This window comes from Capsicum annuum, chromosome 11 (genome assembly GCF_002878395.1).
Source record: "Capsicum annuum cultivar UCD-10X-F1 chromosome 11, UCD10Xv1.1, whole genome shotgun sequence".
NCBI lineage: Eukaryota > Viridiplantae > Streptophyta > Magnoliopsida > Solanales > Solanaceae > Capsicum > Capsicum annuum.
Genome location: NC_061121.1, coordinates 190,012,859 through 190,036,698, shown reverse-complemented (window position 1 = coordinate 190,036,698; position 23,840 = coordinate 190,012,859).

Below are 23,840 nucleotides of genomic sequence, written 5' to 3'. Positions count from 1 at the left end.
TATTTTACCCTTTTACATAGTTTCATTATGGTATTTCTAGGGTGTGGGGGAGATTGACACTGTTTTTATGCATTTTGATACCATTTAACCGATATTGTAATTTTTGATGGCTTTAAGAGTCTTATTTTGTACTGATGTGGATATCTTTTTATTCGTGGAATGGATGGCTGAATAGGCTGCACCAAAAGATCCGGGATAGCAATTTTAGGGTGATAACATGTTTGGTGTGATTTTATGGCTTTTAAATCTCATTTTGATCCTCGATTTGGAAAATTATAATTTCAGATTTCGGGAGTTAACTTTGTAAAAATGATATGTTTTTTGTAAATCTAATATGGTCATTCAGCCCGAAACATTGAATTTAGTGTGTTTGCATAGTTCTTTTAGATATATCGGAGTCTAAATGAATTTTGGGCACCTCGTTGAAGTCCGTTTGGACTTTGGAAAAAATCTGCACTATATATAGCAGATTTTTCTACTATAACAGTTTTTTCCCCTTTTTGGCCCATTTTGTCCATTCTTTCACCTTGTCTCTTGAGAGTTAAAACCTAAAATAGTGTGAGAGCTTAAAAGTGAAGTGTGTGGGTGCTTGGAAAGTTAGATTAACATCTATTTCTTGATTCTATTACGTATTTAAGGTAAAAATTCACCATTTTCTTCATAATTTCTTGATTAATTTCTCAAAACCCGAAAAAATCTTAGGGCTTAATTTTAAACCCCAATTTCATTCCTTTTCACTTGAATAATATTTTAATCTTATAATTTCTAGTTTTTCATCAATTTAACCTTCAAAACAACTCTAATGCTTGATTTTAACCCAGTTTTCAAAGAGTTTACCCGATAAAGCTTAAAAATGATTTTCTTCAATATGAATTTTATTTTTAACTCAATTTGACTTGGATTTTCAGCTGTAGGTTCCTAAGAATATGAAAAACATATTTTGGAAGTAAAGTTATGATTTTTCCCTTCTTTTTTGAAAATCCATTTCGGGGTCCATATTAATCCCGAACTAAAAGTAGTCATTATGATTGTCATTGGTTTTATTTTGATGCGTTGATTCCATATTTGATGTTTTTAGAGGAGTTTGGAATTGTTCATAAAAAGTAAATTTATGGGTTCGAAGTGTTGCGGACCGATTTTGGCTTTTGAGGTAGGTTATGACTTAACTCTTTCAAACTGGGATGGGTAGTAAATAGTGATATAAAATGCATGTTAAGAGTGAAAACTAATCATTAATGACAAGAGTAATCATGTCCTTGGCCTTAACCCCGGAAAAAAGGTATTTATCCACCCATGGATGTAACAAGAATCATAATTAAACAATCCATGTATAAATCCAAGAATAAACTAAAATAATGCAATAAAAACCCTGTTTTAATCCTTCTCCAATGTTTGATCAAGTCGTAAGGTCATCCAAGATGTTAACATAAATGTTTAAGAGTCTTATTTATGGACGAACAAAGCTGCCCGTTTTTAACATAACATTGTGTCACACCAATATTGCGCCATCAAGGCAGCATGGCATGGCCTAATCATGGTGGGATACTGAAAATTGCATCATGGAATTCAGATAAGGGTGTGCCACAGCCTTAACGCGGTATCTAGGCAGTGTGACACATCAATGTGTCTATATTTTTCAGATTTATCTAAGCCTTGCTCCATGCATTTGTCCCTTCATTCCAAGATCTGTGGTGGTGTTTCCTCTTGATTTCCAACTTGTGTTTCACCCATTTATCATCTTTATTGACTGATCAAGAATCCTATAACATAAAACATCACAATTTTGAGCTCAGAACAACCTAGAATCCAACACGATGAACTAGAATGAACATAGCTCAAGCTAAGAGTACTAGTTTTCGCATTTGAACTTTCACTTCATGTTTTGACTAAAACTCATTGTGAACACAACTTAAACACTACAAACACATAGCTAAACACTTAGATGCTCATATATACACAGATTACATCATTACACAGATGAGATGTCCTCAAAACTAAGCTAAATAAGGTCGAATAACAATACTTAGGTGCATAAATCCACCTAAGATCACCACCCCATACTTAAAGCCTTGTTCATCCTCAAACAACTCTTCACATAAGCATCAAGATCATTAGAAGACTTCAATACCACTACTATAAGCAAGACACGGAAACTATCACTACAATGACTACACAGATAGCGAGTTTCACACTAAGCACATTATTTATAGCTGAGGGATCAAGAACACTACTTCGAAACATCCTAACCTCAAGAATTGACTCACCAAGTTGGCAAACTCATACATATTACTCAATCAAAGAGATAATACAAATTACCTAACTATCATCAAGTATGTGCCCTCATAATAAGAGAGTTACCCATATTCACACACACACAGATGCAATGTATCACAGGAATGGGTATAAGAATCAAACTACACTCCCTATCACAAAGAATTCACAAGTTTCACATGATGAACCATAGGCTTGCCCTTAGTGTAGTACTCCACTAATGTCACAATGTTAAAGCTTAGGATCAAGTAGGACTTTTAAGATTGTAATGTAGGCTAAGGGACAGGTAGGAACAATTTTTTCAAGGAATAGCGACTCTCTTCCCTAAGCGCTTTAATACATCACACATACATTAAGATCAATTACTAAACAATCACACTTTCGACCACCTCTGCCTTCTCATTCTCTTTTGTTTTGCCCCATCTTATTAATATAATTCTCAATTATTATGGTGGGGGTATTCTTTACCAACCCAGGATCAAATTTTAGCACAATTTCTCTCGTTTTCATTAAACTTGCATCCACAACACAAATTAATTTTACAGTACCAATAGCTAATGTCTTGGGGTTCAATTTCACCTTCTTACTTATTTTCTTACTCCTTTACTTCATTAATTTTCAAATAAAGCGCTTAGGAGCCTTGGATCAATTTAAACAATCAAAGAAGGGGATATAAGCTACATATAAGGCTACCAATGAAATAAGCTAAGGCTTAACGGGGATAACTAGGATAATGAACAAGGGTAGATACAATAGAGGGTAATATCATGGCTATAAAAGAAATGCCTATATCATCTCCTAAACCCACACTCTTTATTTCGCTTTCTATATACACCAGCCATGTTCTAGACACTAAATATAACAAGGAATATACAAACACACCTCACACATATGACACATGCTCAAATCAAGTCGAATCATCATAGACTCTCAAGCAACCAATCACACAAATTCAATATTAAGTCAACAATGTTCAAGAGTCATAAATAAGAGCCTAAGAGTCTCAAAAGTAATAATTCACCAAAAATAACATGCTTTACAATCAAACCACTTTCATCATGCAATCATGCGTAGCACCAACAAGAATATCTCACTTAACACAAAAATTTTAAATTTACTCCTAAAAGGAAAAAGGAACTAGGTTCAAAGGGCACCCCCATGGAAAAGAATAAAGAAGAAAAACCACAGGTGGGTGAAGTCTGCACCTATTAAACTGACCCAATTAAAAATAAATAAAAGAAAGGAAGTCTTTTTGTAATTTCTTTTTTTAAAAGTTACCTAAAAACTAGAAAAACAACTAAAAGCTAAGATCCTACAACATCACTTAAACCAAAATCATGGGAATTTGCCCACCCCACTCTTAAAACCTACTTTGTCCCTAAAGTAAAATCAACAGTAGAGATAGAAATACTCCCTAAGGCCTCTAGGCCTTGCTAGTAGCATCTTTAAATATTAAAAGAGTTTGGGAACTCTACACTTATTCCTTGCCGTACTCCTTAGCTCAATTCTCCGTTACTCAGATTTCCCATCAACTTGTGACTCAACATAAACAAAAACTAAATAAAGTAGAACAAAGCTACTAAAAAAAAATACCTACCTTAACTTGGGTTGCCTCCCAAGCAGCTCCTGATCTAGTGTCATGGCACGACCCAACTAACTACCCAACTGAATTCCTTCAAAATCCTTACTCAGAGGCCATCTTCTCAAAAGTTTTTAACCTATTAAGTGTGAGCTCTCAAAGTTAATATTTTTATCAATATTTTCCTTTTCAGGCTCATCAATTATCATCCCTTTGAGCATAAGTGGTGGATTAGGTATCTCAATGAGATAGTCCGAAGAGGTTTATAGCACCCCGACCTTTTTGATACTTAAAGGGTGCTTAAAATATGTCCTTAGGACCCCAGTATTAAAGAGAAACCATCTAAGATTGCGTTTGGTTTGGCAGGGAATATTTTTATATGTAGAAGAGGGCTTTGCGTCATGAAATAGGTACTTTGTAGAAGCCTCACACCACGAATATGACTGTGATAGGCTACTGGTTTATTTCACACCAGGGTCCATGCCATGGACCTTTAACATTATCCCAGGGGTCGCACTACAAACCTCCTAGACCGTGGTGGGGGTTATACCGCAAACCCCTTTTCGTTCGTCAAGTTTCTCCATTGTTATTATATTTTAAAGGTATGGATGTCTTTTCACACCCTAACTCATTCCCAAACCCTTTATAGATGTGGACGGGGCCTCAATGATGATTAAAATCATCAAATAGGCATTTAGTTTCCTTTCCTTGTCAGTTAACAAACATATTCTCCTCTAAACTTTCAAGAGATAAGGAAATAGGGTTCTATCAAAATTTTACCTTCCAAAGCTTTACAAATTTAAAAAATTCAGGTATGTAGGGTTTGAACAAGGATAAAGTTTCGTCCTTGTACCTAAAATCTTTAATTTTACAATTGAATTTTTGAGATTTCAATTAGGGTTCATATCCAATTTCCATGTTTTCTAAAGTATGACACTATCATGTGATTTAAAGTTCAATTAGCAGAAGAATTTGACTTTACTCATGTTTTTACTTACATGATTGTTATTATAAGATCAATTTATGTTTTTTGACATGAATTTCCATGAGTGATAAGTATATATGATTTTTAGCATGATTTAGTCAGTTTACAAATAGGAGCATATGATTCAAATTTATACTATTTTAGATTACCACAATATTATTCAAATTTTAGTTTTGATCTCATGATCTCAGACATGATATGAAATTCCCGCAATTATTCATAAGTATGATTTATTAGCTGAAGCATGATTGGCTGTTAGATTTATAAACCTATATAGTTATTTTAAGGTGAATTTTACCAGTATTAGCATATAGTATATATATTTTTGTAGTAGTATTTAGCACTATAAGGGAAGTATAGGTTCAACGAATTCTATTTCCTAGAAACTATGTGCCACTATAGGCTTTGGTGCCTTACCAGAGAGTGTTTTCCATTGTCCAATATGGGTTCAGTTTAGTGATTACTCCAATTCAGTTCAGGCTCTACTTAATGGAAATGATAGAATAGCCCTGTTCAATATGGGTCAGATGTTGGACTCTATGATACCTCACATGGTTAATATCAATTATTAAAATCTCCCACAGAAATGAGTATTTTGGAAACTAAGTATAAATACTCATGATTTTATTCAGACATTATTTTATGAGTTATTATCCATGAGATTTCAGTTTTACCTATGATAAAAGTGAGTCATTTATTAAGCTGCATGATCGGAAAGTATATCTAGCTTCAGTGTTACTTATTCTACAAGAGTAAAGATTTAAGATACTTAGTTAAGTAACTTATCTAGTTTATCAGATTTTTCCTCGTTATTCATGTTTTATGATATTTCAGCTTTCAGTTTATTTCAGTCTCTTGGGGAGTCTACTTGCACTTCAAATGCATGGTATTAAATATTGATTCAGCTTTACTTATGCACTCACCCCCATATACTCAGTATATTCCAGAAGTACTGACCCACATATACGTCTATGTGCTACATTGTTTCATAATAATAGTTCTGGTGTTCATCCCAGTAGCATGATTGACCGCGGGCATCACTTCCTATACTTAGTTAGTTGGTGAGTCTTTTTAGTTTAAGGGCCCATTTTATTATGATCTCACATGTTTAGTGTAGTTATTCCAGTTTTTTAGCTTTAAGTTTGGGTTGGATGAGGTCTATCCTAGTAGTTGTTTTAGTTAATTGTAAGAGGCTTGTCATGACTAGTCAGACTATGTTTCATTTTGTATTTTGATTTTACATATTTAAAGATTTTTCTAAGTGTAAAGTTTGTATTGATATTATGCACCTATATAAATTCTGTTTTAAGATCTTTCTAGTTTTCACTTAGGATTTTAGTTTATATTTATGAGAATCCAATGTTGTGTAGACATCATGGGTTAGCTTAGACTATTCATAATCATAAGCACCATCTGACATCCAGGGGGTAACCTCCAAAATTACCAATATTGTATCAGAGCCTATGATTTAAAGAGTCCTAGGAAGTCTAACAAGCCACGTTACATAGAGTCTTGATCATGGGTGTGGAGCGCACCATACTTATGAGTGAGAAGTTACATGACATATTAGGAACCATCCTTTCTTTCATAATCTCTATCATTCTTTAAGGTTTTATCTATCTACTCTAATTCGTCCTTTCATGAGACAGAGAGTCCCTCTTTACTGACCTTACACACGTAGAAATAGGGATTAGCCAGCCCCACCACCACCTACAGACCCTCTGAATAAAAATATTTCTCTTGCTGAATTTCAGGTCGCCTTCCAAGTGTTAGCTCAGTCCATGAATGCAAATGTCCAGGGAAACCAGCTAGCAGCAGTTCTACTTCATCAAAATAGTAACTTAGCTGCATCCAGAATTTGGGACTTTATGAGGATAAAACCACCTAAATTCTTTAGGACAAAGGTGAATGAGGATCCTTAGTTCTTTATCTATAAGGTGAAAAAGATTACACAAATTATGCATCTTACTGAAGGGGAAAGTGTGGAATTGAATTCTTATTAATTTAAGGATGTCACTCATGATTGGATTACTATGTGGAAGGATAGTAGAGGTGAGGATGCCACTCCTATGAGTTGGGATGTGTTTTAAACTGCATTTCTAGGTAAGTTCTTTCATTATGAGATTAGGGAAGCTAAGGTAAAGGATTTTATGAGTCTGAGGTAGGGTTCTATGTTGGTTAAGGAGTATTGCCTCAAGTTCACTCTGCTAGCTAAGTTTTCACCATCGTTACTTCCAAATTCTAGAGCTTGAATGAGTAAGTTTGTCATTGGTGAGTCTAATTTAGTGGTTAAGGAGTGTAGGATAGCCATGCTGACTAGGGATATGGACATTGCTAGTTTGATGACACGTGCTCAACAAATTTAGGCAGAAAAGTTAAAAGAACAAGAGGAGAGGAACAAAATAACTAGGACTGGACAGTTTGAGTACAATCGACAGAGATCAGAAGGGGAAAGTAGCTCTTAATTTCAAAATAACTCGCCAATACTAATACTATCCTCTTCCGGTGACACGCCCCAAAAATCGAGCCATGTCACATGGGCACCTCAAGCCCATATGAATCTGAGGTTTCCCTGATACCTAACCTAACCATTATCACAACAACTATAAGGGTCGGGTGAATCCCGACCTTATAATAAGATAGCAAAATTATAAGGTTAGTAGTCAATACTTAGAAAGCATCTAACATTTCATTAATGTCAATAGTCTATCTAATACACCCAAGTTCATGGTTAACCACCAAAGCCTCTACCAACTGAAGTCAATATTATATCGGGACATGCCTCTGATAATAGCCAAGTACCAAACCTACACAAGTCTATGACATAGAATAATGTGACTATAAAAGATAGGTCTTCCAAAATATAGAAGCTTAAATGCCTGTTCAATAGGATAACTCCATGGTTAATGCCCAGACTGCTTGAATGCCTGTTCACTATATAGAAGAAGAAAAAGAGGCTCTGGCCCCTATATGATGTGAGGACATATCATCTGAAGACGGTTAGTGGTGGAATAGTGGTGGTAGCTTTTTCAGCCTCTGCTGGAATAGTGGTGGTAGATTTTTTGCGCTTGCTCAGCAACCGTTGCTTTCAGGTACTCAGTATTTCTTGAATTATCAACATCTTTGCCTACCACCTATTGTGGAACTAACTCTACATTAATCTTATTCTTTGTCTTTGAAAATCAGTCATCTAGCTTCTTACCACTCCTCAAAGTAATTTTCATGACTAATTTTAGATTTTTTATAGTGTCACTTGGCAATGCACCTTGGGTCCTAGTATTTTGTTCTTGGACTAGTTGCCCCAACTGTTGCTCTAGCTGCTTCTGACCCACTTGCTGAATTTTTATTTTAATTGTTATTTCTTTTTGTTTGGCCAGGATCTTCCTTACAGTTTCCTGATTGTTACTAGACTGTGTGTTGTTCTGCTGCTAGAACTGTTGATTTTGATTATCGCCCCATCAATAATTTAGCGACTGAGTCTTCCACTTGTGGTTGTAGACATTACCATAGTTTGGATTTTAAGCATTAGCTGAATCCAGTAAAATTGCCAAAGCCTGACCACCTGCAGCTGAAGCCAGCAAAATTTTTTTGTTATGGTCAAGGGCCTCAACAAAGATATGACCTAATATATCATTGGACTGATGATGATGTGGACAATCCCAAGGAAGAGACTTAAAATCTATCCAAAGCATGATACATCTTCTCATTTATCTTGTACTTTAATCTCAAAAACTCACACGTAGTCTTGCAGTCTACCGAAAGGAAAGAAATGTGTAATACCCCATACTTTTTTTAGTTTAGTTTAACTCGCAGTATATGTATAAGAGGCTTAGAACCTAAAAATTTAACGAAGTGTAGAGGACTTAGTCTTATTTTGGCATTGTAACTTCAAGGATTTTTAAAGTGACCTTTCTGATCCCAAGACATAGGTTTTTGAGTTAATTCATGTTTAGGGATGTAAGAGACATTTCTTGGGGAAGTTTCAGATTTTTTAGATGAGGATTGGGTCGTGTTTGGATTTTGATTCCAGCAGCTCAACGTAATTGCATTGCGTCGCACTAGATATAGTGATAAGGCACTCACTGCATCCTGGTGCCCTTCTAATCCACATTCCAGTTATGAATTTAAACTCCAGAGGGGCAATTACGTCTTTTTCTATCAACCTAGTTCATAAAAACACGACTTAAATCATAATTTAGGGCATTATATGCCCAATTTCTCCAATTATTCTCATAAATAAACCCTAACCATCTCCCAAGAACATCAAATTCAATCATCTTCCCTTCAATAAAACTAAGGATTCAAGTTTCCCAATCTAAGAACTTTCAAGAAAGCTTTCAAGATTGTGTTTCCCTTTCAAGCTTAAGGGTTTAAGGTATGTGTGATGTTCATCCATGGGCCCTTTTCACCCATGGAGTCCAAGAACTTATTTTTTACTTTAAATCAAGAATTTATATATATATATATATATAAGATTTTATGAATTTTGAATATACATGATGTTTACAAATGTTTTTCATTGTAAGTAGCCTTCACACGTTTGAAGCATGAAGTTTTGCATGTTAAATACCTAATTCATGGTTTTGTGTTGTAACTATGGTATTTTCACATGTTTTACCCTTTCCCATGTTTAAGATCATGACCCTACATCTGTTTGATCAAATGTCTCAATGACTTGGATTTCGAACAATGATCCCTTATTATGGTTTTAAAGTTCCATACGTCCTTATTGATAATTTCATTCAGTGCTGGGGGTTATGAATACCTAAAACTTAGTTGTTTACATAGTTTTAGTATTTATAGAAAAGTTTTAGATAAATTACAAACTTTATTATTCAGTCAATTATTAAGATCAGTTATTTGTTTTGTTAAACTTAGTTCAGTCCAGTAATCAATGTCAGTTTAGTTGGGAGTAAGATTTAGCATCGAGTGAATTCAGAAGGGTGGCTTCCCCATCAATTAGGTGGAGTCGTTAGTAGCACTCCCTATATTCCAGAACTACATAGCCAGAATGGGATATGAGGATTTACCCGTCAGTTTAGGATTGATTTACTCTGAGGAGTCACCTGTCAGTTTAGGCTTGACTTCCTCCTAGGGGTCACCCGTCAGTTTAGGATTAACTCCAACCAGGGGTGACCCATCAATTTAGGCTTGACACCCTGGTTCTTCAGGGCACCAGTTAGTGGATCCACACAACCATTTTTAGTACCCATGTCATGGTACTAACACCCTTCCAACTGGGGTCACAGATTGGACCTCGATTATATCAGATTGGGGCTTAATGGTTAGATGATACCTCCCACAGTCTCAGTTCAGTATTCAGTACAAAATTCAATTCAGTTTTTCTTTACCAAGTCATATAGATTATTGGTTATTCAATTATCAAATTTTAGTATTTCAGTTTTACTGATTATTATAGAATTATGTATATGCTTTGTCTTGCACTTTTCGTATTTTAGTTTTCATGCATTCTTACTTAGTTATCTCATACTATTCAGTCAGTCATTACTTTAATCACTGTTAACCCCTATATTTTAGCCTAACCTTATCTCATATGCTAATATATTCAAAGTATTGACCACATACTTTCTTTGCGCTATGATGTCTTATATCATAGGTTTGGATGCTCAGTTTCCTGACTGTGCTTAGACAGTTTAGCTTATCAGCAGTAGCAGTTGTGGTGAGTCCTCGTATGTCGAGGACCTTTTATATTATTTCAGTCATTCCATATCTCATTTCAGTCAGACAATTTGGAGTTAGTTGGGGCCTATCCCATCAAATCTTTTTAGATAGTTTAGAGGCTTTCAGACATGCAGCCAGTTAGTTAGATATTCATTTAGTTTTATTAGATGTTTTAGTCACATTTTGATACGTATTTCAGTATCCAGTTTTATATTATTTTGTTAGTATTTAAGACATTATGGCTTTTATTAGTTACTTCTTCATATATATCATATTATTAGTATATTATTTAGTGCTCATAGTAGGTACCAACTTATGGGTTATCATGTGGTTACTCGTGACAGTAAGCACCATTGTTGCGACTAGGGGGTAGCCTTGGGTTGAGACAAAACTTGATATTAGAGCCTAAGGTTTTACAGTGTCCTAGGGTTTCTGAAAGTCGCATAGAGTAGATTCTTATGCATGGGTGTGAAGTGCACCACACTAATGGACAAGAGGCTACAAGATATTTTAGGAAAAGTTTCTGTTCTTTCAGTGTAATACCCTGTATTTCCCTATCCTAGATTAACCCTCAGTACATGGGTTAACCTAAATAAAATTTTTGGAATACTCAAAAATTTTCATATTTAAGACTGCCATTGCTTCGAATATTTAATTAGCTTTCTAACGATATAAAATTTGCCTAAATCTAACCACCGGGTAAGAAGTTATGGAGATTTTATGTTTCAATCGCTAACATCATCATTCAGGCCAGTAGTGCATCGTGGAGTGTGTTATAATAGAAATTGTCAATTTCCAGTGTTGCTCCATGATATTGGCATCTTACGCCATAAACCTAGTTCACAATTATCAATTTCCAGTGTACCAACGCGATTCCATCGCGTCGCGGTGCACTTCAAGTTCACAAACAAAGTGGCAACTCGATACCACCGAGTCGTGCCACCATATAATTTTCCAGTTTTCATTTTCTAGTGGCTTGGCATGATAGTGGCACGTCGCACCAGGGGTCCAGATCGAGAAAATTTCACAAAAAATAAAAGTTGCGCCCAGGGTTAAAACAGTCTTTTGCCTTGATTTTATTCCGCCCAGATATGGGATTTAAGCCCTAAAAATGTGTAAAAACCTTCATTATTCACTTTCCCCCAAAATCAAAAGGTAGTTTTCTCTCAAGAAAACAAATCCTAGCTCTCAAGAATCAAGGTCAATCCCAAGAATCTCTCCAAGAACTTCAAGAATCTTATGAATTAAGGTGTGTTAGATGTTCATCTATGGGTCCTTTCCATCCATAGAGTTAAAGAATCCATTTTTCTAAAGCTTCGAGAATTATGATTCATGATTTACATGTATGAAATTAGATTGTGTTCATGTTTTGACATTTATTGAGTTTCAATCCATAATTAATGGTAGATTCCATGAAGTGGTATAGCATGTATGTTGAATTGAGTAATCCCCATGTTATAATCTATGAATTTGTAAGTTGATTGTTGTAACCATGTTAATGAACCAAGTATGCTTCTTATATGTTTGATAAATTATCTATGAGAATGAAATAACATCATTCTAGCATGCTAACATGTATTCCCCATTCATGTACAAGTTAATGGATTACAAGTGTTTGATGAAATGTCTCTATGAATTAATTATGACCAAGAGAACATTGTTATGTTATTCAAGATTATGCTTTTGTTTTACTTTTCATGCTATCAAGTCCTGGGGGTATTTAATACCCGATAATTTAGCTGTTACTTAGAGCCAGTGTCAGTTGTAGAATAGTATCAGTCATGTCACGGTCAGTAATACTCTCAGTCCCTTATAAATTTTAGTAGAATTCAGTCAGTTATAGAACTTAGGAAAACTCAGTAATCTCAGTATCAGTCCAGTCTAGTTCAGTATACTAAGTTTAGTGTCTTTCAGTTGAGAGTAGGATTTAGCATCGAGTGAGCCCAAGGATGGGAGCTCACCTTACAGCAGAGGTGTGATCCTTAGAAGCAATCCTTGCATCTCAGAACTACGCAGCCAGTGTAGTTTGAGATATCAAACCTGCCAGTTGATGGTTGATGAGGTGCTTTACCTGCCAGTAGAGAGTACCACCATTCTTGTTTAGGGAACCTACCAGTAGAGGGTTACTCTTTAGCTTATCTTTACATATGGCACGGTACTGACACCCTTCTAATAGGGGTTATAGATTGGACTCCAGCTCAGTTATCTTATCTTATTTGGGGTATGTCGGTTAGATGATTACCTCCCACAATTTCAGTTTCAGTCTCAGTCTTAAGAATAGAACTTAGTTCAGTTCTACAGAATCAAGACTATCAGATACAGTCACTCAGTTAACAGTAATTCATATTATCAGTGATCCTAGATTATCAATATATTTAGTTATCAGTTATCAAGTTTAGTTCCATTATACTCAGTCATAGTATGCACAATATGTTCAATAGTTACAGATTCTCCATGTATATTATCCTGCTCTTGCATATCATTCAGTTAGTTATTATTCATGCATATGAACCCTTGCATTCAGCCTTAACTCATCTAGCATACCAGTACATTCCTACGTACTGACGCATACTTTCCTGTGCTATGATGTTTCATATCATAAGTTCAGATGCTCAGGTTCCTAACAACGCTTAGCCATATTCAGCCAGCAATAGAAGATTTAGCAGTGAGTCCTCATCTACTGAGGATATGTTTTCATTTTAGTAATTTAGCTTAGCAGTATTTTAGTAGATGGAGTTAGTTGGGGGATTATCCCATCAACTCCACTTTCAGACAGTTTCAGTTAGGGGTTTTTCAGACTAGATTCAGACAGTATTTTAGATTCAGATATTATTATTCATTATTAGTATTTTAGATGTTTTGAACCTTATGGAATTTTAGCCTATTATTGCACAATTATTTTAGTATTATTGTTCACTGTCCACATCCAATATCATTCATGGGTTAGCTTGTGGTCCTTCGGGGTCGCAAGCACCGTGTAAAAACTAGGAGGTAGTCTTGAGTTGTTACAAACTTGGTATAAGAGCCTAAGGTTCAATAGAGTCCTAGGAAGTCTGAAAAGCCACATCGCATAGAGTCCTGTGCATGGATGTATAGCACGCCACACTTATGTACAGGAGTCTATGAGATATTTTAGGAAAAGTTTCCCTTATTTTAATATTCATGTCATTCGAGTGAGCATGACTCAAGTTAATCTCTTAGTCTAATCTGCTTCTTCCTTTTATTTACAGAATATGCCTCCCAAAAGGAATAACGAAAGAAGAACCAAAAACCAATCATCCCTTCAGCCCATTTAGGCAGATCCCCTGAACGAACATGTCTCTCACGCAGAATTCAGAGCTGCATTCACTACTCTAACCAATTCAGTCGTAGCTCAGATTGAATGACCAGCTGCTATTCTGACTAACCCAATGGCCAATACTGCTACAACTAAATTTTGAGACTTCACCCGAATGAATCTTTCTTACTTTATAGGATCTAAGTTTAAAGAGGATCCACGGGAGTTCCTCGATCAGGTTCAGAAAGTTACTAATATCATGGGAGTGATTTCCAGTGAGAGTGCTGAGTTATCCACCTATCAGATACAAGATATAGGCCATATGCAGTTTAAGCAATAGAAGGTAGACATAGGTATAGAAGCAGAGCCCATAGAGTGGGAAGAGTTTGCTACTACCTTCCTAGACAGATTCTTTCCCTTAGAGCCGAGAGAAGCCAAAGTGTTAGAGTTCATCAATCTCAAACAAGGTGGCATGAGTGCAAAAGAGTATTCCCTCAAGTTTACTCAGTTAGCCAGGTATACTCCTCATGTAGTAGCAGACAATAGGTCTAGAATGAGCAAGTTCTTATCTGGGGTGCCAGATAGTGTGGTTAAGGAGTGCAGGACAACAATGTTGATTAAAGAGATAGAAATATCTAGGCTTATGGTCCATGCTTAATAGATTGAAAAGCAGAAGCTTAAGGAGAAGGAGAGGAAAAATAAAAGGGCAAGAACAGGTAGCTTTAATTTCAAATAGCCTAAGTCAGATGAGGGTAATCGTTCTCAGTTTTGTCAAAGTCTTCAATTCCATCTCTGTTCTCAGCAAGTGTAACGATGACCCAGGATAGCATAAGCAATGGTTGTACTAATCCATTTTGCAGAGAGTGTGGTAAGAATCATAAGGGTATGTGCGGAGCTGGCAGTGATGTTTGTGTCGGGTATGGAAAGCTAGGCCACAAAGTCAGAGATTGTCCTCAGTCAGGTTCTTAGGGTTAGCATAGTCATCCTTTAGGTCAGTTAATTTGCCCAAATCAACAAGGTATTACTCCCAGTGCCACAATTGGGCAACACTTAAACAGGTTTTACGCACTTCAGTCCATACAAGATCAGGAAAGTTCTCCTAATTTGGTCACTGGTATCTTACAGATCTCCCATTTACATATTTATACCTCAGTTTTAGATCCCAGATATTTAGTGACAATTTAGTTCGTGGGTGCCCCGTGCATCATCTCATGCTTTTCCTTTGTATCTTAGGCACATCAGCATTCTTGAGGGACATAGTATCCCGAGAGGGAGATGCACCATAATCCCCAAGCTATCACAATCTAAACCTTCTATTTTCTCTTTACGTAGTGAATCTAGTCTAAGTAATGGGTCCTCATAGTTGACCCTCAAGTTCCAATCTCAGTCGTATGACCATTCCCTTGTCATGACACGTATCCAAGGAATAAGTTCAGTTCATGTATCATGATTCAAACTTAGTCATGTCTTTATGTTCCCATTCATGCATATTTAGTCACATATTCATTAAATTGTTTAGACATGTACTCAAGCATCAGACATGCATGTTTAATATGTAAACTCAGCTTATGAGTATTTTCAGTCATATATCCCGTGCATTAGATATTCATGTTGAGGATATAAGTTCAGTCTATTGTACCAATCACATAATCATGCTATAGTTTTGCATGTCTAATTCAGTACGTAAACTTAGTCTGTCCGTACTCTCTCAGCTTAACTAGCCACATTCGAGGATGAATGTTCCCAAGGGGGAGATATGGTAATATCTCGTATTTCCCTAGCCTAGATTAACCCTCAGTACATGGGTTATCCTAAATAAATTTTTTGGAATAATCAAAAATTTTTAGATTTGAGCTAGCCATTGCTTGGTAAATTCAATTACCTTTCCAATGATATAAAATTAGCCTAAATCCGACAACCGGATAAGAAGTTATGGCAATTTTAAGTTTTAGTCATTAAACATCATCATTCAGGCTGGTAGCACATCGCAGAGTGTGATAGAATAGAAATTTTTAATTTCTAGTGTTGCTCCATGATATTAGCGTATCACGCCATACACCCAGTTCACAATTGTCAATTTTTAGTGTACCAACATGATTCCAACGTATTGCGGTGCACTTCTAATTTACAAACAAAGTAGCAACACAATACCACCGCATCGCACCACCATGTAATTTTCTAGTTTTCATTTTCTAGTGGCTTAGCCTGATAGTGGCGCATCGCTCCAGGGGTCCAGATTGGGAAAATTTCAAGAAAAATTAAAGTTGAGCCCAGGGTTAAAACAGTCTTTTCCCATGATTTTAGTCCACCCAAATGTGGGATTTAAGCCCTAAAAACGTGTAAAACCCTTCATTAGTTACTTTTCCCCAAAATTAAAAGGTAGTTCTCTCTCAAGAAAATAAATCCTAGCTCTCAAAAATCAAGTTCAATCCCAAGAATCTTCTCAAGAACTCCAAGAATCTCATGAATTAAGGTACATTAGATGTTCATCTATGGGTCCCTTCTACCCATGGAGTCAAAGAATCCATTTTTTTAAGCTTCAAGAATTATGTTTCATGATTTACATGTATGAAATTGGATTGTATACATGTTTTGACATTTATTGAGTTTCAATCCATGATCAATGGTAGATTCCATGAAGTGGTATAGCATGTATGTTGAATTGAGTAATCCCCATGTTATAATCCATGAATTTGCAAGTTGATTATTGTAACCATATTAACCCTAAGTATTTATGATTTAATGAACCAAGTATGCAACTTATGTGTTTGATAAATTGTCTATGAGAATGAAATAATGCCATTCTAGCATGCTAACATGTATTCCCCATTCATGTACAAGTTAATGCATTACAAGTGTTTGATGAAATATCTCTATGAATGAATTATGAACAAGTGAACATTTTTGTGTTATTCAAGATTATGCTTTGCTTTACTTTTCATTCTATCGAGTTTTGGGGGTATTTAATTCTCAATAATTTAGCTGTTACTTAGAGCCAGTGTCAATTAAAAAATAGTATCAGTTATGTTACAATCAGTAGTACTCTCAGTCCCTTACAGAATTCAGAAGAATTTAGTCAGTTACAAAACTTAGAAAAACTCAGTAATCTCAGTATCAGTCCAGTCTAGTTTAGTATACTCAGTTCAGTGTCTTTCAGTTAGGAGTAGGATTCAGCGTCGAGTGAGGCCAAGGATGGGGGCTCACCTACTAGCAGAGGGTGTGATCCTTAGAAGCAATCCTTACATTCTGAAACTACGTAGCCAGCATTGGTTGAGACATCAAACCTACCAGTTAAGGGTTGATAAGGTGCTCTACCTGCCAGTAGAGGGTACCACTGTTCCCATTTAGGGAACTTACCAGTAGAGGGTTACTCTTCAACTTGTCTTTACCCGTGGCACGGTACTGACATCCTTCCAATTGGGGTTACAGATTAGATCCCAGCTTAGTTATCTTATCTTATTTAGGGTATGTCGGTTAGATAATTACCTTCCACAATTTTAGTTTCAGTCTCAGTCTTCAAAATAGAACTCAGTTCAGTTCTACAGAATTAGTACTATCAGATACAGTTACACACTTAACAGAAATTTAGATTATTAATGATCCCAGATTATTAGTATATTTAGTTATCAATTATCAGGTTCAGTTCCAGTATACTCAGTTACAATATGCACAACATGTTTAGTAGTACAGATCCTCCATGTATGTTACCAGCTCTTGCATATCATTAAGTTTTTTATTGTTCATGCATATGAACCCTTACATTCAGCCTACCTCATCTAGTATACCAATATATTCCCACGTACTGACACATACTTTCTTGTGCTATAAAGTTTTATATCATCGTTTCAAACTCTCAGGTTCTTAACCACGCTTAGCCAGATTCAACCAGCAGTAGCAGATTTAGCAGTGAGTCCTCATCTATCAAGGATATGCTTTCATTTTAGTACTTCAGCTTAGTAGTATTTTAGTAGATGGAGTTAGTTGGGGGATTGTTCCATCAACTCCACTTTCAGTTAGTTTAAGTTAGAGGTTTTTCTGACTAGATTTAGACAATATTTTAGATTTAGATGTTATTATTCATTATCAGTATTTTAGATGTTTTGAACCTTATGGCATTTCAGCCTATTATTCCATAATTATTTTATTATTATTGTTCATTATTCACAGCAGATATCACTCATGGGTTAGCTTGTGGTCCTTTGGGGTCGTAAGTACTGTGTAACGAGTAGGGGGTAGTCTTGGGTCATTACATTCAGTGTTCATGTCATAAGAAAGAGCATGAGCTCTATTTTAAATCTCTTTTTAATCCATCCTTTCTTTTGATTACAGAAAATGCCTCCCAAAAGAAACAAAGAAAGCAGAAACGGGAAGTAGCCTGCATATCTGCCTGTTCAGGAAGATCCCCTGAATGAGCATGTCCCTCCAACCAAATTCAGTGCTACTTTCACTATCTTAGCTCATTCAGTAGTTGTTCAAAACAATCAGCAGGTTGTTGTCCTATCTAGGCTCATGGTTTATGCTCAGCAGAGTGAGGTAGATAAGCGAAGAGAGAAAGGGATAAAAAATAAGAGGGCCATAACAAGTGGTTTTAAGTCATGGTAAGATAATGGTAACCATTCCTTGTTCTGCCAAAAATTTTTAGCCCCAACTTCGTCTTTAGTTAGTATAAACAGTGGTTGTACAAATTCGCTTCACAGAAGGTGTGGTTAGAACCTTCAGGGTATGCATAGAGCTAGCAGTAATATATATTTTGGATATTGCACACCAGGTCACTGGTTTAGAGAGTGTCGAGTAGTTACTCAGATGGGAAGATATTTGCACCAATAGGGTCAGTCCAATCAGTCATCGGCTCCAGCAGGCCGACCAACTCAGTAGGGAGCCACTTCTAGTGCCACCAATGGTCAGTCCCAAAATAGATTGTATGCACTCCAGTCCCATCATGACCAGGAAAATTCTCCTAATATGGTTACAGGTATGTTACAGGTCTTTCACCTTCGTGTTTATGCTTTGTTAGATCCCATATCTTTACTTTCTTTTGTAACCCCCTGTAAAGAAGTCAATTTTGGTATCAGTCCTGAATATTTAGCAGAACCCTTCTCAGTGTCTACACCAATATATGTCTTTATTGTAGCTAGGCGGGTATACAGGAATTTCCTGATCACAATTTCCCAGAAAGTTACCTCAGTTGATCTTGTGGAGTTAGAGATGATGGATTTTGATTCCATTCTCATCATGGATTGGCTCCACTCATTCTATGCTTCAGTTGACCATAGAAATAGAGTCATTCAATTTTAGTTTCCAAATGAACCGGTTATTAAATTGAGGGGTAGTACTTCAGTACTTAGGGTTTAGATTATTTCTTATCTTAAGGCAAGAAAATTGATAACTAACGAGTGCATGTACCATCTTGTTCGAGTCGAGACTCTAATTTTGAGACTCCTAATCTTGAGTCAGTTTCAGTAGTAAGAGAATTTCCAGATGTGTTTCCTGAAGATCTTTCTAGATTTTCTCCCAAAAAGGAAATTAACTTCAAAATAGACATCCTTCTAAATACCCAACCTATCTCTATTCCTTCCTACAGAATGGCTCTAGGTAATCTTAGGGAGTTGAAAGAACAGTTGAAAGATCTCTTAGATAAGGGGCTTATCAGGCCCAATATTTCCCCCATAGGGCGCTCTAATCTTTTTCATGTGTAAGAAAGACAGTTCTGTCAGAATGTGCATCGATTACCATCTGTTGAACAAAGTCACAATCAAGAATAAATACCCACTTCCCAGAATTGTTAACTTATTCAACCAACTTTAGGGTGCCTATTATTTCTCTAAGATAGACCTCAAATTCAGCTACCATCAACTAAGAGTCATAGAATATGACATTCCAAATACAGCTTTCAGAACCCGGTATGGTCACTTTGCATTTCTAGTTATGACTTTTGGACTAAATAATGCCCTAGCAGCCTTTATGGACTTGATGAACAGAGTGTTCAAGCAGTACTTAGACATGTTCATCATAGTCTTTATTGTTGATATTCTTATCTATTCCCATAGTTAAAATGATTATATTGACTACCTCAAAATTGTATTGCAGACTCTAAGAGCCCATTAGTTATTCGCCAAATTCAGTAAGTTTGAGTTTTGGCTAAGATCAGTAGCTTTTCTTGGCCATATTGTTTCTGGTGTTCCATGTTTCCTTATTGAAGAAGTGTATTAGTGATTTAGCTGTAGTTGTTCCGTTAGAGGCTACCGATGTTCAGGATATCCTTTCTTACAAAGAAGTCCCAGTCAAAATCCTTGATCATCAGATTCACAGACTAAGGAACAAGGAAGTTCACTTGGTCAAAGTTCTTTGGTGGCATCAGTCTGTTGAGGGAGCTACTTGGAAAGCAAAAAAAGATATGCATACCATGAACCCTCATCTTTACTCCACAAACTCAAACTCAACTTAAGGTAATAATTTTCCTTAGATTATCTCTTTTACATTCTCAGTTCCAGCTATATAATCATCTTCATGCCATTGCATGCATTCACGAATCAGTTCAGTCATGTACCATATTTAAAACTTAGACATGTAGTCATGTTTTAAGTTATGCATATTTAGTATGTAATCTCAATTCCTCAATATTATCAGCTCAATCAGTCTCATTCAAGGACAAATATTTCTAAGGGGGAGATATTGTAATACCCCATACTTTTCTTAGTTTAGTTCAACTCATAGTGCATGTATAAGAGTCTTAGAACCTAAAAATTTAATAAAGTGTTGGGAACTTAGTTTTATTTTGGCCTCGTAACTTCAAGAATTTTTAAAATGACCTCCCCGACCCAGAGATATAAGTTTTTGAGTTAATTCATGTTCAAGGGTGTAAGGGTCATGTCTCGGGGAAGTTTTGGATTTTTTCGATGAGGATTGGGTTGTGTTTGGATTTCGATTCCAGAAGATCAATGCGATTGCATTGATCATGCCAGATATAGCGATAAGGCACTCACCGCATTGCGGTGCCCTTCTAATCGGTGTTCCAGTTATGAATTTAAATCCTTGAGGGGTATTTACATCTTTTCCCCTCAACCCAGTTCATAAAAATATGACTTAAATCGCCATAAAGGGCATTATATTCCCAATTTCCCCAATTATTCACTCAAATAAACCCTAACCATCTCCCAAAAACATCAAATTCAATCATCTTCCCTTTAAAATGGATTTATGTTTCCCATTCCAAGAACTTTCATGAAAGCTTTCAAGATTGTGGTTCCTTTTCAAGCTTAAGGGTTTAAGGTATATATGATGTTCATCCATGGGCCCTTTTCACCCATGGAGTCCAAGAACATATTTTTTTCATTAATTCAAGAATTTACATGTCTATAATGATTTATGTCCATGGATTTTTTATGAATTTTGAATATACATGATGTTTACAAGTGTTTTTTGTTGAAAGTAACCCTTACACGTTTGAAGCATAAAGTTTTCATGTTAAATCCCTAATTCATGGTTTTGTGTTGTAACTATTGTATTTTCACATGCTTTACCTTTTCCCATGTTTAATATCATGACCCCACATGTGTTTGATGAAATATCTAAATGACTTGGATTTTGAACAATGATCCTTTATTATGGTTTTAAAGCTTCATACATCCTTAATGATAATTCCATTCAGTGCTGGGGGTTATAAATACCCAAAACTTAGTTGTTTACATAGTTTTTGTATTTATAAAATGGTTTTAGATAAACCATAAGCATTATTATTCAATCAGTTATTAAGATTAGCTATTTGTTCAGTGAAACTTAGTTTAGTCCAGTAATCAGTGTCAGTTCAGTTGGGAGTAGGATTAGCACCAAGCAAATGCAGGACGACGGCTTCCCCTTTAGTTAGGAGGAGTCACTAGTAGCAGTCCCTATACTCCAAAACTATGTAGCTAGCATGGGATATGAGGAGTCAACCATCAGTTTAGGTTTTACTTACTCTGAGGATTCACCGGTCAGTTTAGGCTTGACTTCATCCCAGTGGTTAACCATTAGTTTAGGCTTGACTCTGCCCAAGGTTCACCGGTTAGTTTAGGCTTGACACCCTGGTTCATCAGGGCACTAGTTAGTGGATCCACATAGCCATTGTTAGTACCCGTTGCACAGTACTAACACCCTTCTAACTGGGGTCACAGTTTGGACCTTGATTAGCTCAGATTGGGGCATGCCGGTTAGATTATACCTCCCACAGTCTCAGTTCAGTATTCAGTACAAAATTTAGTTTAGTTTAGCTTGACCAAGGCATACAGATTATAAGTTATTCAGTTATAAAAAATTTAAGTATTTCAATTTTACAGATTATTTCAAAAATATGTATATGCTTGGTCTTAAAATCTCAGTATTTTAGTTTTCATGCATGCTTGCTCAGTTATCTTATACTATTCAGTCAGTCATTACTTTATGCATAGTTGACCCCTGCATTTCAGCCTAACCTCATCTTATATACTAGTACATTCAAAGTACTAACTGTATACTTTTTTTGCGCTATGATATCTTAAATCATAGGTTCGGATGCTCAGTTTCCTGACCACACTTAGACAGTTTAGCTTATCAACAGCAACATTTGTGGTGAGTTCCTATATGTCAAGGAAATTTTATGTTAATTCAGTCTTTTCGTATTTCATTTCATTCATATAGTCTGAAGTTAGTTGGGGCATGTCCGATCAACTATTTTAAGGCAGTTTAGAGGATTTCAGACATACACTCAGTCAGTTAAATATTCAGTTAGTTGTATCAGATATTTTAGTCACGTTTTGATATGTATTTCAATTTCCAGTTTTACATTATTTTGTCAGTATTTAAAACCTTATGACTTTTATCAATTACTTTTGCATATATCTCTTATTATCAATATATTATTCCGTGCTCATAGCAGGTACCAACTCATGGGTTAGATTGTGGTCACTCTTGGCCATAAGCACCGTTGTCGTGACTATGAGGTAGCCTCGGGTCCTGACAAAATGGATAAGGAATTTCTGAGCCAAGTCATCCTATGTAATGATGGAAGCTGTCGGCTCAGCATTCAACCACTTCTTTGCTTCCCCCAAAAGTAAGAAGGGGAAGACTGTCAGTATCACATAATCAATGGATACTTCAATTGGGATAAACATGTAATAGATCTCCAAAAAGTTCTATAAGTAAACCTGTGGATCTTCATGTGTCAGCTCGATAAACTAACCACTGCTATGTAAAAACAGCACTATGTTCTTCTTCAATTCAAATCTACCTCCAGCAGCCGATCTGCGAATATCGAAGGTCATATTAAAATTGAGTGAGATTGCCACTTCTTGTACAGTCCTGCGTATTGGAGGTTCTTTATCCATAGAAGCAAGAATAACTTCCTCTTCGTGAATCTACGGTATCCTGTAGAGAAGGACTACTTCTTTCCTCTATTGGGGTAAGCATTATTCGAGTTTAAGATATGGATCAACTAACTCTCTATCCATTTCCAGCTTACTTGTTTTACAAATCTATTCCTGCAAATTCAGAATCCAAGATCAAGAGATTAGCACTTAAGAAATCAAAAAGTTAAACTAAACAAAGACAGTTACCTATTACAAGTCTCCAACAACAGCGCCAAAAACTTATTGTGCCCAAGCGCATATGCAAGTGTACATGGTCCACCCAAGTAATATATTGGACTTAAGGAAAGCGAAGTATCGATCCCATAGGGACTAGTGTTGAGAACCTATCCGATTTATGTTCAACTATTGAGATTAAACAAGTACAAATGTGACCACAAGATTTTTGCAAGTTAAAACTGAAAGTAAAGTAAACAATACGGTAAAGTAAAGTTCTTGGACAGTAATAGGGAGAAACCCAGGGCTAAGGAACTGTGAACAATCATACTCAGTTATATAAGTTTGTTGGTTAGGTTAATTATCTTGGTTGTTGGTTCATGGGGTAAATATTATGACTATAACCTTTTGATACAATCATGAGGTGCACAAAATTGTACAAGGCATTGTCAAAGGTTCAAACTTCGGAATTGGCAAGTGTTTGGAGCATTTTAAAGCCTTGTCAAATGGAAG